Consider the following 10,403-nt stretch of genomic DNA (forward strand, 5'->3'; position numbering starts at 1 on the left):
TGGCCTGGAACTCATTATAGAAACCGGACTAGCATTTAACAGAGATCCTGCTCCTGCCCCTGTCCCTGCCCTTGTCCCTGCTCCTGCCACAAGTGTTAATAGTAAATGTATACACCACCACATCCAGCCAAGTGCTGTGTCTTTACAGTGACTCTATGAGGTAGAACTGGTTTTACTTACATTCTACAGATGATGAAGCTGAAAGCTTCAGAAAGCATAAGAAACTTCCATGAGGCCACTTGACACAGTGAAACTGTGTGGCAAGTATTATACTAGGAGGGGGAGCAGTAGGCTTTGAAAGTCCGAGGATGGGGAGGTAGCAGTTACTTCTGGCCAGAATGATCAGGATGGGGGAGGGGGATTTAGAAAACAATCACAACAACAAAAATTTAAGCCTCGCCCTGAGGAATGAGTAAAGAATTGTTAAGACCCCAAAAACCGAGAGTGCCCCAGCACCCCACACCCCGGAAGGCAACACCCAAATCACTCACGAGAAACGGTCTCCATGCAATAGCATAAGGATTTTTTTATTTCCAGAATTCTGGGTTCCATAGCTGCCGTGCACTACGCAGGGTCAGAGGACTATGGACCCCGAGTGCCGAATTGAGACAGCTTTTATAAGTTTACAACAAAGCCCTCGAATCACAAACCAATCATTTCTTAGCATGGAGAGCCTGCGAAATGCGAGCCAATTGATTTGTACCACTCCATAGTTTTTAGGCCAATCAGCTTAAATTATTGGAGCCCACGCTCAGTGAACCAATTAGTTTCCTATAATGTCTACAGCTGCGTGAACTCCTGCTTAGGGGTAATGGCGTAAGTTTACAGAAGCAAGAGAAGCTTAGCCCATTTCCAGTTACCCTATGGGGCTAGGATCACCTATTCAAGGCCTTTCTGCTAGGTCTAAACAAAGGCCAGGCTCTGGAATGTGAAACTTTTACCTAGTTTCTAACAAAGCGAGATAGCATTTTAAACTACTGATTTCTTGGGGTCGTTAGAGTTAGGCTGTATTATTTTCTATCCTTTCATTCCCCAGTTCTTTTCTTGTAAGTTCTAATCTTAGAACTATAGAACTAAATCTCTGACTATATATTCTGGATTGTCCTGCCCTAATCTCTGATAGTTGGCATAGCATAAGAATCTGCACAGCACTTATACGTTTCTCTAATAAAAGCTATTAACCGGTTAGTCACACAGGTTCCAATTGTAAGCAAAAGGAGTAAAATTACAAAGAGTCTCATCAAAACAGAAAGCAGGATGGTCAAGAGTACAAGATAAGGGCTTTTCCACCGAGACTTAAGATTTTCTGCGAGTAGCGTCTAACGTAGACCGAATCTCCAAATTGGAATCGATGTGGAACTTGCAAGTCTCTTTTTCTTGAGTGGGCCTCCCGGAGCTGCTTCCACACTTGCTGTCTCACCCACTCAAGGGCCTTGAGCCTAGAGAACAAAAGCCTGAAGCAAAAAGGGTAGGAGAGCTATCATTAATACCAGTCTCTGTGGTTAATTTGGTGAGGGTTTTTTTTTTTTTTAATCAGGGTTTCAGCAACAGTTCCTGAAGCCTTCTTATACAGATCCAGTCACCTATCTGGAAGCAGTGAGGAGTCTCTAGCATGCCTGGAGCTTTTAAGCAAATCTCATATTGTGGGACACCTCCTGGGAGGGCCCAGTGAACACCAAAGGAGTTGGGGTATCAAAGAAGATATCTAGAGGGGTCAGGTTAAAATGGTAGGGGCTCTTCAGAAACAAGGGGAGAGGTACCACTCAGCCTGAACCAGTCTCCAAGGCCAATTTAGTTAAGGTCTCTCATAGGGTTTTGTTTATTCTCTCTATCTGCCTTGATCCCTGGGGACAGTACGTCCAATAATGTTTCCAATTAGTCCCCAATATCTCTGTCAATTTCTGACTTACCTTAGAAACAAAAACAGAACCATTATCTGATCCAATTACCTTGGGCACTCTGAAATTTCTTCTAACCTTGGTAGCTGTTTCCTGCTTCAACCCATCTAGAGCAAAGTATCTATACCATATTCTCCTGCCTTTTTATAAAATCTCTTAATATATTCTAGGCTGTTCTCTTCTAGGTCTTTTGCCCTGTTTACTCTTTACTGCATAAGCATTTACTTGCTGGCATATCTTACACTGTTCTATTATCTTTTTAGCATAAAACCTGAGTCATAAATATATACGTTTGGTCCCTTGACTGCCAGGACAGTTTTTAATCCCCTAAATGAGTCCATCTGTGCATTTGGCCAGGTGAGTCTTTGGCTTAATTTCTGGGGAGTATAGTTCTCCCTTCTTGTGTGCACCCTCTCTTGGTAATAGTTCATAGGGCGACTAGCAATCTCAGTCCTTTTTTAAGTGAGGCTGTTCCTTAATTTTGTCCCATTTCCCAATGGGTGTCTCTTACAGACACATAATCAGTATAGGCTCCTGCATATCCATTCCTGGAGCTACTTGCTCTGTCTGGCTATTGCCCATTGAGTCTTTTCCCTTTGCATGTCCTGGGCAGTGAATACTCACAGTGGCTGACTTCATTAGGACATCTGAGAGGTCCAAGATTTCCTGTTGGTTTCCTCTGATGTGAGCAGTCCTCTTGGCATATATCCCTGTGGACATGGGCCGTGGCAAAGGCATACCTGTTATCCGTGTGGGTGTTGATTTTCTTGCTGGTTCCAAGTTCCAAGGTCTTGGTGAGGGCAATGAGCTCCACTTTCTGCGTTGACATGCCAGGGGGTAAAGATTCTTCTACCCAGATGACATTTGTGCCATCCACCATAGCAGCACCTGCTTCCATCATGGAGAAAACTGCTCCGGTCTGTAGCAACTTTCAGGAGGGGTTAGTCTCTCTTTTGGGGCCAGTAAGCTGCAGCCCATTGTGCAGGAAGCATATCTGCCCCTTCCCCAATTTGGAGCGTTATGTCTGTCTTACTCCAACAGAGAGTAGGAACAGCCTGGGGTGACCCTAAATGAATAGGCTATGAATGAATCCCAGCCCTAGGTCTGCTGTTCTTCGGGTAGTCCATGAATACAGTTTGGTGCTAGGGGCTTCTTAGATCTAAGATCTTTTCTTGGAAACAGCGCCATTGGCTCTGAAGACCAAGTGTAGAGCCCCTGTGTCCAAGAACTGAGTGGGTTTCTCTTTCACTCCCACAGTTATCCTGGGTTGGGGGAGGTGGTCAGAAAACCCATCTCCCCTAGTCACTGTCTTCACCCAGGGCTAACACCTGGGTTTGCCATGAGGGGAGTGCACTTTTCTCAAGACCTGGGAATTCCTGCTCCCAGCTGCTATTTCTTAGGGCACACTCTGGCTCAGTGGCCTTTCTTTATAGTATGCATATTGGTCCTTTTCTGTCTCCCTTTTCTGCCTTTCTAAACTATCATATCTAGAATTCTCTGTTGCTTCCTTCCTTCTCTGTCACTTTCTTTTTCTCTGTTTCTTCTCCTCCTCTGTCTCCCTGTCTCAGCAAACTACTAAATCTCTCTACAGACTTTCTCGATAACCTACACTACTAAATCTTTTTATAGACTTTCTCAGCAACCTGCACCAAATCCCTCTAGCCTCCGAAGCTCTTTTCTGATATCTCTACTAGCCCTGTCTCTAAGAGCCATTGTCATAGTAGCTTTATATTCCAAGCCCCTGGATTCATAGCATGTATATTGGCAGAATGCCTCTATGAGCTGCTCTAAAAAAGCTGCAGTGACTCATCTGGTACCTGCTCAACCTTATATACCTTGGTCAAATTCGTGGGCTGCCATGCCCTCGAGACCTGCCAATGGAGTCTGGTGTTGGTCTGTCAGATGCCTCTTACCTTTTGTCTGAGGGTAATCTTTTTGGCCTCCTGTATTACAAATAAAACAGTCTCAAAGAGATTAATTAGTCTCTTGGGAAATATACCCTTAGTGAGAGAGCTACCATGGTATCAGGATAGGTGGTCTCAGGTACTCTCTAAATATCAATTGAGCATAATTATTACCATTTTGTAAATTATAAATTATAACATAGACATAACACCTAGTTTATCATCCCTGTCAATTAAACAGAACCCTTTTCATCTGTATTATCTTAAAAGACTGTCAGAATTAACAATGTTGCATTCCATAGCTGCCTGCCTATACTATGAACTGGATTGCTGGAACTTTAATGTCAGTCAGAACTTTAACAGTTTGGGCACACCCTCCCCCCAAGACCCTAGGCTGAGTTCCAGTGAACTCATCTGGTGGTTTTTGACTACTGCTGGGTGGGTCACCTGCTTAATTCAGGAATTTGTAGCCCAGGAAGAACAATGTGCTCAACCTGCACTGAGCTTCTCCACCCAAGGATAAAATTCTTACTGTAACCTACTTCTGTATTCTGCCCTAAGGTCAGATTCCTGCCCGAAGCCAGGGATTGTCCTTGACCAAAGTCAAGTTCCCACCATGAGGCCTGACTCCCTAATATGGCTTAGGAATATGGCAATACAACTTAAGAATTAACATTGTAAGAATTGACTTATGTCCTGGCTTTAAATTTTATGTCACCTGAAAATCATTCAAATCTATATCAGTTTTCTCAAGATTAAACAACTTGGGCTGTCTGTGAGACTAACAGTCTTTAACCCCATCAGAAATCTAAGAGTGACCAATATTAACTGAAAACATATAGAAAGCTTTACATAGCTTTTAAGACATAAACATCATATACCATGGATTTTTGACATTTTTAAAAACCAACTATCTATGTAAAGCAATGTGGACTGTTGTCTATTAAACTATCTTCAGCTATTTCTGATTAAAACCTAGAAAACACCCTAATAATAAACTCAGAGCCTTATATTTTTATTTAGCCCTAAACTCATAGACTTAAACACATCTTAGATCAGAAATAATAACAAAGAACTGGGTGTAAATACTGTACTTCTAAATTTTTAGTATTTATACCAGTGAAAACCTTGATTTTGTATCAAAATAAAACCTGTATCAAATAAGAACTTATGCCTTGAACTTAATAACAATTATAAAGATTTTAGTATCACAAAGACAGACTTTTTTCACTTAATATTTTAGAATCTAGTCTTCTGGAGGTCTCCCTTATTTTGACCTCTCTCCCAGAGGAACAATATAACCACAAAGTTTAACATCACATTGAGCAGAGCAATTTAAACAAGTTAAAATAAAAGAAATAAACCATTTGTACCAACTTAAACCCAAAATTCTCATACCTGCCACATTGCTTGTTAAGACTTCTTTTCCTTTTCAGGGGGCATCAGAGCCCAAGTATTTTGTCTCTCCTTTTGTTCTAAGTTGGCGTGCTTGAGTCACGTGACCTGATTTTGGCGCCACAGAGTTGCTTTTTTAGTCAAAGTCAAAATATCGTCTAAGTCCAAGAACACAAAACATAATACAAAACAACACCACATAGACAGCCTGACCCTGCCACCATCAGGCCTCTACATTCAAGAACACAGAACAAGGAAAATCATACAATTTGCCCCTAGAGGACACCAGATACCAGATTCCAGCAGAACATGGCTTCCACCATTACTGACTTGCTGCTACAGCTCTCTCCCGGGTCTAAAGCTTCCTCTAGACCCCCACGGTCTCAACTCTAGCCACAGCCAGTAGAACACACTGCACCAGACAAACTCTCCAAGCCCCCAGAAGCTTGTAAGCAAAAACAAAAAGCTTTCAGACACAGTGAGGCAGACAGAAAACAAACCCGCAGTACCGTCTAATGGTCAAACTGTAGACAAAGACACACAAAACTAACAAGTGTTCCAAACATACTTATCCGCGTTTAGACTTAAACAGCTGCCAAACACTACCTTGCAGGATTCCCCATCCACGTTTTTTCCAGTAGAAGGAGCACTCTGTCCCCTTCATCCCAAAAAAACGACAATCAGGCTCTCCTGATTGTCCCTAACCCTCGAAGCATCCTTCGGGGCTACAGCCTGCAGTCTTAGGGCGTCTCCTTTCCGCAGCCACTGGGTCCTCACGGGCCACAGCGGCAGCTGCAAGAGCAGGGTTCCACGTCTGCTTTATTACATGCAAATCGAAACCAAAAACACAGACACAGCGGCGCCGCTCTCAAAACACTCAGGACATTTAGAACGAAAACATCGCTGGCACACACACATTCCAAAGGGGATCCCCTTTACCTCCGAGTTGGTTCTCACGTGTGAAGGGAAATCGCACTTCCCGGCCAACGCACCAAGAAATGTAAGACCCCCAAAAACCGAGGGTGCCCCAGCACCCCACGCCCCGGAAGGCGACACCCAAATCACTCACGAGAAACGGTCTCCATGCAATAGCATGAGGATTTTTTTATTTCCAGAATTCTGGGTTCCATAGCTGCAGTGCACCATGCAGGGTCAGAGGACTATGGACCCCGAGTGCTGAATTGAGACAGCTTTTATAAGTTTACGACAAAGCCCGCGAATCACAAACCAATCATTTCTTAGCATGGAGAGCCCGCGAAATGCAAGCCAATTGATTTGTACCACTCCATAGTTTTTAGGCCAATCAGCTTAAATTATTGGAGCCTGCGCTCAGTGAACCAATTAGTTTCCTATAATGTCTACAGCTGCGTGAACTCCTGCTTAGGGGTAATGGCGTAAGTTTACAGAAGCAAGATAAGCTTAGCCCATTTCCAGTTACCCTATGGGGCCAGGATCACCTATTCAAGGCCTTTCTGCTAGGTCTAAACAAAAGGTGAGCTCTGAAATGTGACCTTTTACCTAGTTTCTAACAAAGCGAGATAGCATTTTAAACTACTGATTTCTTGGGGTCATTAGAGTTAGGCTGTATTATTTTCTATCCTTTCAGAATCTTGTAGTGAAGCAAGAGAAGGTGGAATAAAATTTTTATTTCAATCACAGAACATCCTGAATAGTGTGGTAGGTATAAGGAGACAGTCAGCATGTTCAGGGAGGCTACAGGCTTCAAAAGATAGGCGTGGGTTACCGAACAGGGTAGGATAGATGGGAAAAGCTAACAGGAGCTGAGAGCCCACATCGATCTAAGGAAGGACTCTAGTCAGGGGCCATGCCCAGGACCTCCTCAATATATCTCGATGACCTTGACCTGTGGTCTATTTGAAGAGGCTATGACACAGGCTCCATAGAAGAGTATTCAAACAGGTTGAAGCAAGAAGGATATGGTACTTAGCTGACTGTCACCTATTTACCTGGCAGAAAAACTTAATGGAGGAAGGAAGGGAGGGAGGAAGAAAGGAAGGAAGGAAGGAAGGAAGGAAGGAAGGAAGGAAGGAAGGAAGGAAGGATTTATTTCCACTCTCAGTTTCAGCAATTTTCATCCATAACAGACTGATTCTGTTTCTGTACCTGTGCTGAGTCAAGGCACCAAGGCAAGGACCTGTGAGAGGAAAGGGCCCTCTCAGGGTAGCAGGAAACAAATTGAGGGTGTCCTTCTCTAGCAGGCTCCCCTACTATTCCATCCCGGGCCTGGCAAGTGGGATGCTGACATATCTCAGTGGGCTCATCCCTGCCTTAGTTACTCCTTTCTAGAAACATCCTCAGAGCTCACCTAGGAGCATTCTTTACACATCTAGACATCTCTCCATCCAATTGAGTTGACAGTCAGGGTTAACTATTACAAGTGAGATCTGGTCAACATGCCTCTGTGCGCTGCTCTGCCTGGGGCCATTCAGTAACACAGTCTTAGCACTCAGAGAACCAGTGCTTCACTGTAGCAGGACAAACCCTCAAGTGTTCTGTGAAGTAAACAAGCATTATCTCACCTTACCAGAACTCACATCACTTAGTGCACTTTGTCTTGCTCATCAGAAATGTATTCAAGAGTGCAGAAATTTACTGATAAAACGCCCGCCGAGGGAAACTATGGTCCTTTGTCCTCTCTTATCATAACTTGGAGAGGCAAAAACCACATAGGCCCTTTCTTAGGGGAAAACCCACCCTGGGTAAGAATGCATGCCCAAAGGAGTAAGAAAAAAAATGTTCAAGGGTAGGGTGATTCTATACAAATAAAAATATAGACCAACAACCTAGCTCAGATTCTGGAATGAAAATCATATTGTTTATGTAGAACGTTTTAAAGCCTTTTATACTCTTGAGTTTACATGAAAGCCCAAATGTTTACATTGGAAATTCTCATAGAAACACCCCAAGTGAGGCTGTGGCGCTGAATAAATGGCTCATCAGTTAGGAGCTCTTGCTGCTCCTGCAGAGGACCTGGACTAGCTCATTACCATTTGTAACTCCAGCCCCAGGGGATCTGACACTACAAACAAACACCTGGTAAGCCTACAGAGGTGCAGACAAAAAGTCATACACATAAAATAAATCTTTAGGAACAAAATAAAAGTATTCTACACATTCAATTTATGTGTTATCGAAAGAAAGCCATTATTTAGCATTGCTAAAAAAACAATTTTGTCCCGAACATTCTTGACAAATTACACTCATGTAGTGACCTAATCTCAAGTGCCTTCTTCCCCTGCATAAGGACATCAGTAAATGAACTCCGCTAATTAACTCTGGTACTTGTCTGAGAGGTAAGGTTTGTTTTGTTTTCTGTTGGTTTTTGTTTTTGTTTTTTGTCTTGCAAATGTGTGGGATAGAACACAGGAGGAGACTTGATGCTGCTCTAAAATCAATGGGAGAAAAGGAGAGTGGCTGAATCACCTATTCTCCCAGAATGCCTAGGTTGGCAGCTGCAGAGGGTACAGATCCTGGGGCCCTTTCATCTGAAGCCTCACTGTGCCAAATCCACTCAAGCGGTAACTACACCACCGACACCCACTCCTCAGAGATGCAGAAGCAAGCTCCCATCTCAGGTGCTGGTGTTCCTCCACCACTCCATACTTCACAGATCACTGGGTAAAAGCAAGATGTTTTCTCTCCCTGCCCCTTCTGGTGTTCAAATAATTTTTCTGCACTCTGAAGAACCCCACTGCTCACTCACAGGTGGTGAGCTCTAGTCTTCACCCGCTTTGAGGTGAATGACCCAGTGAGATTCCAACGGGAATGGCAAAGAGGGAATCTGTCAGAATCCTCTTCACAGAGAGCCATGGTCAATAAGTACTTGACTTATTTATTGAATTAATATTTAGTTCTAAAACTCAGGCAACCCTTTATCAGCAGACATGCCATGGGTATCTTAGAATCCATGGAGTCACTCACTTTATGCCAGTTACGGCTCAGTCATGGTGGTGTGTCTGTTTTGTAGTGTTGTGTTAAACACTATGCACACTCTAGGAGGAAGGGTTTATCTGACTTACAGGTTTGATCACTGAGGGAAGTTGGAGCAGGAACTCAAGCAAGAGCGGGGGTGGGGGGGGGTGGGGGGGGTGCGGGGTGGGGGGGTGGGGGGGGACTTTGGAGGCAAGCTGCTTTCTGGCTTGCTTCCAGGCTCATGTTCAGCTCCCCTCCTTAAACCTCCCAGAACCACGCCCAGGTACCGCACTGCCCACATCAGGCGGGCCCTCCTGTACCAGTCAACAATCAAGAAAATGCCTCAGAGACAGTCCTACGGGCCAATTAGATGGAGACAGTTCCTCAACTGAAGTTCCCTCTTCCAGACTACTCTAGTTTGTATCAAGTTGGCAAAACTAGCACAGGGAGTTTAGATGGCCAGTCCTGGGGACAAGGTGTGGGACAGCTATTCTCTGCCTTGGAAAGAGTGGCTCCAAATACTTGGCAGGTTACTTGACAGGTAGCCATACAAAAGGCCATGTTTCCTTAGCATATGACAAGGGCGGGGGGGGGGGGGGGGGGGGGGCTTGCCACCATGTCTGACAGCCCGAGTTCCATTCCCAGACTCTGTGTGGCAGAAGGCAAGAAATGGCTCCTTCAACATCCTTCTAACCTTTATGTTATGTGTCCTGGCACATGCATGTGCACACACATGTGTGTGTTCTCACTCCCCTCCCACATTTAAAAAGCAACAATAATAAAATTCAGTCTTATTCCCTGCCCCCCCCCACCCCAGTAAAGGAAAACTCATCTTAACAGGAGCCTTAGAACTCAGGGCTTTCAAAGACAATTTAGAGAGAGACTCATCTCTGGAACTGGAGCTCAACAAAGACACATAACTTATAGGTTTCTATAAGTTCTCTCTCCTGAAACTCAAACAAAAATTTCTAGGTCCTGGTTCAGTTCTTCTGGGGTTCAAGATAATATCCTAGCAAAAATCAGTTATAATTATTTATATAAATCAGACATCATAATTATTTTTCCAAAGAAGGAAATGGTACAGTAATAACTAATCTTCTAGAGGAGGAAATAATTAGTACAGTAATGACTGATTTTCTAGAGGAAGAAATAATACAGTAAGAATTGATGCAAAATCATTTTGCACTAAATTATACATGAAATCTTTAAAAAATTAAAACAAACCTTTCAAGGAGATGGTAGTGTTATGAACCATATTACTGAATCATAAACC

General features: G+C 43.6%; 1 long non-coding RNA gene across 3 annotated transcripts; it reads right to left on the bottom strand.

Annotated features, from left to right (window-relative positions):
• Positions 1-502: 502 nt before the first annotated feature.
• On the bottom strand, positions 503-6,352 carry LOC127692881 (uncharacterized). Of its 3 annotated transcripts, none has more exons than XR_007979527.1 (2): positions 6,267-6,352; positions 503-5,305 (listed from the first exon to the last, which is right to left on the bottom strand). It is a non-coding gene; the product is annotated as an uncharacterized LOC127692881 (long non-coding RNA). The 3 variants fall into 3 exon arrangements; XR_007979528.1 differs by having other exon boundaries at positions 6,137-6,352; XR_007979529.1 differs by having other exon boundaries at positions 5,804-6,352.
• Positions 6,353-10,403: the final 4,051 nt, after the last annotated feature.

Source organism: Apodemus sylvaticus, chromosome 9 (assembly GCF_947179515.1).
Source record: "Apodemus sylvaticus chromosome 9, mApoSyl1.1, whole genome shotgun sequence".
In the NCBI taxonomy this organism is placed as follows: Eukaryota; Metazoa; Chordata; class Mammalia; order Rodentia; family Muridae; genus Apodemus; species Apodemus sylvaticus.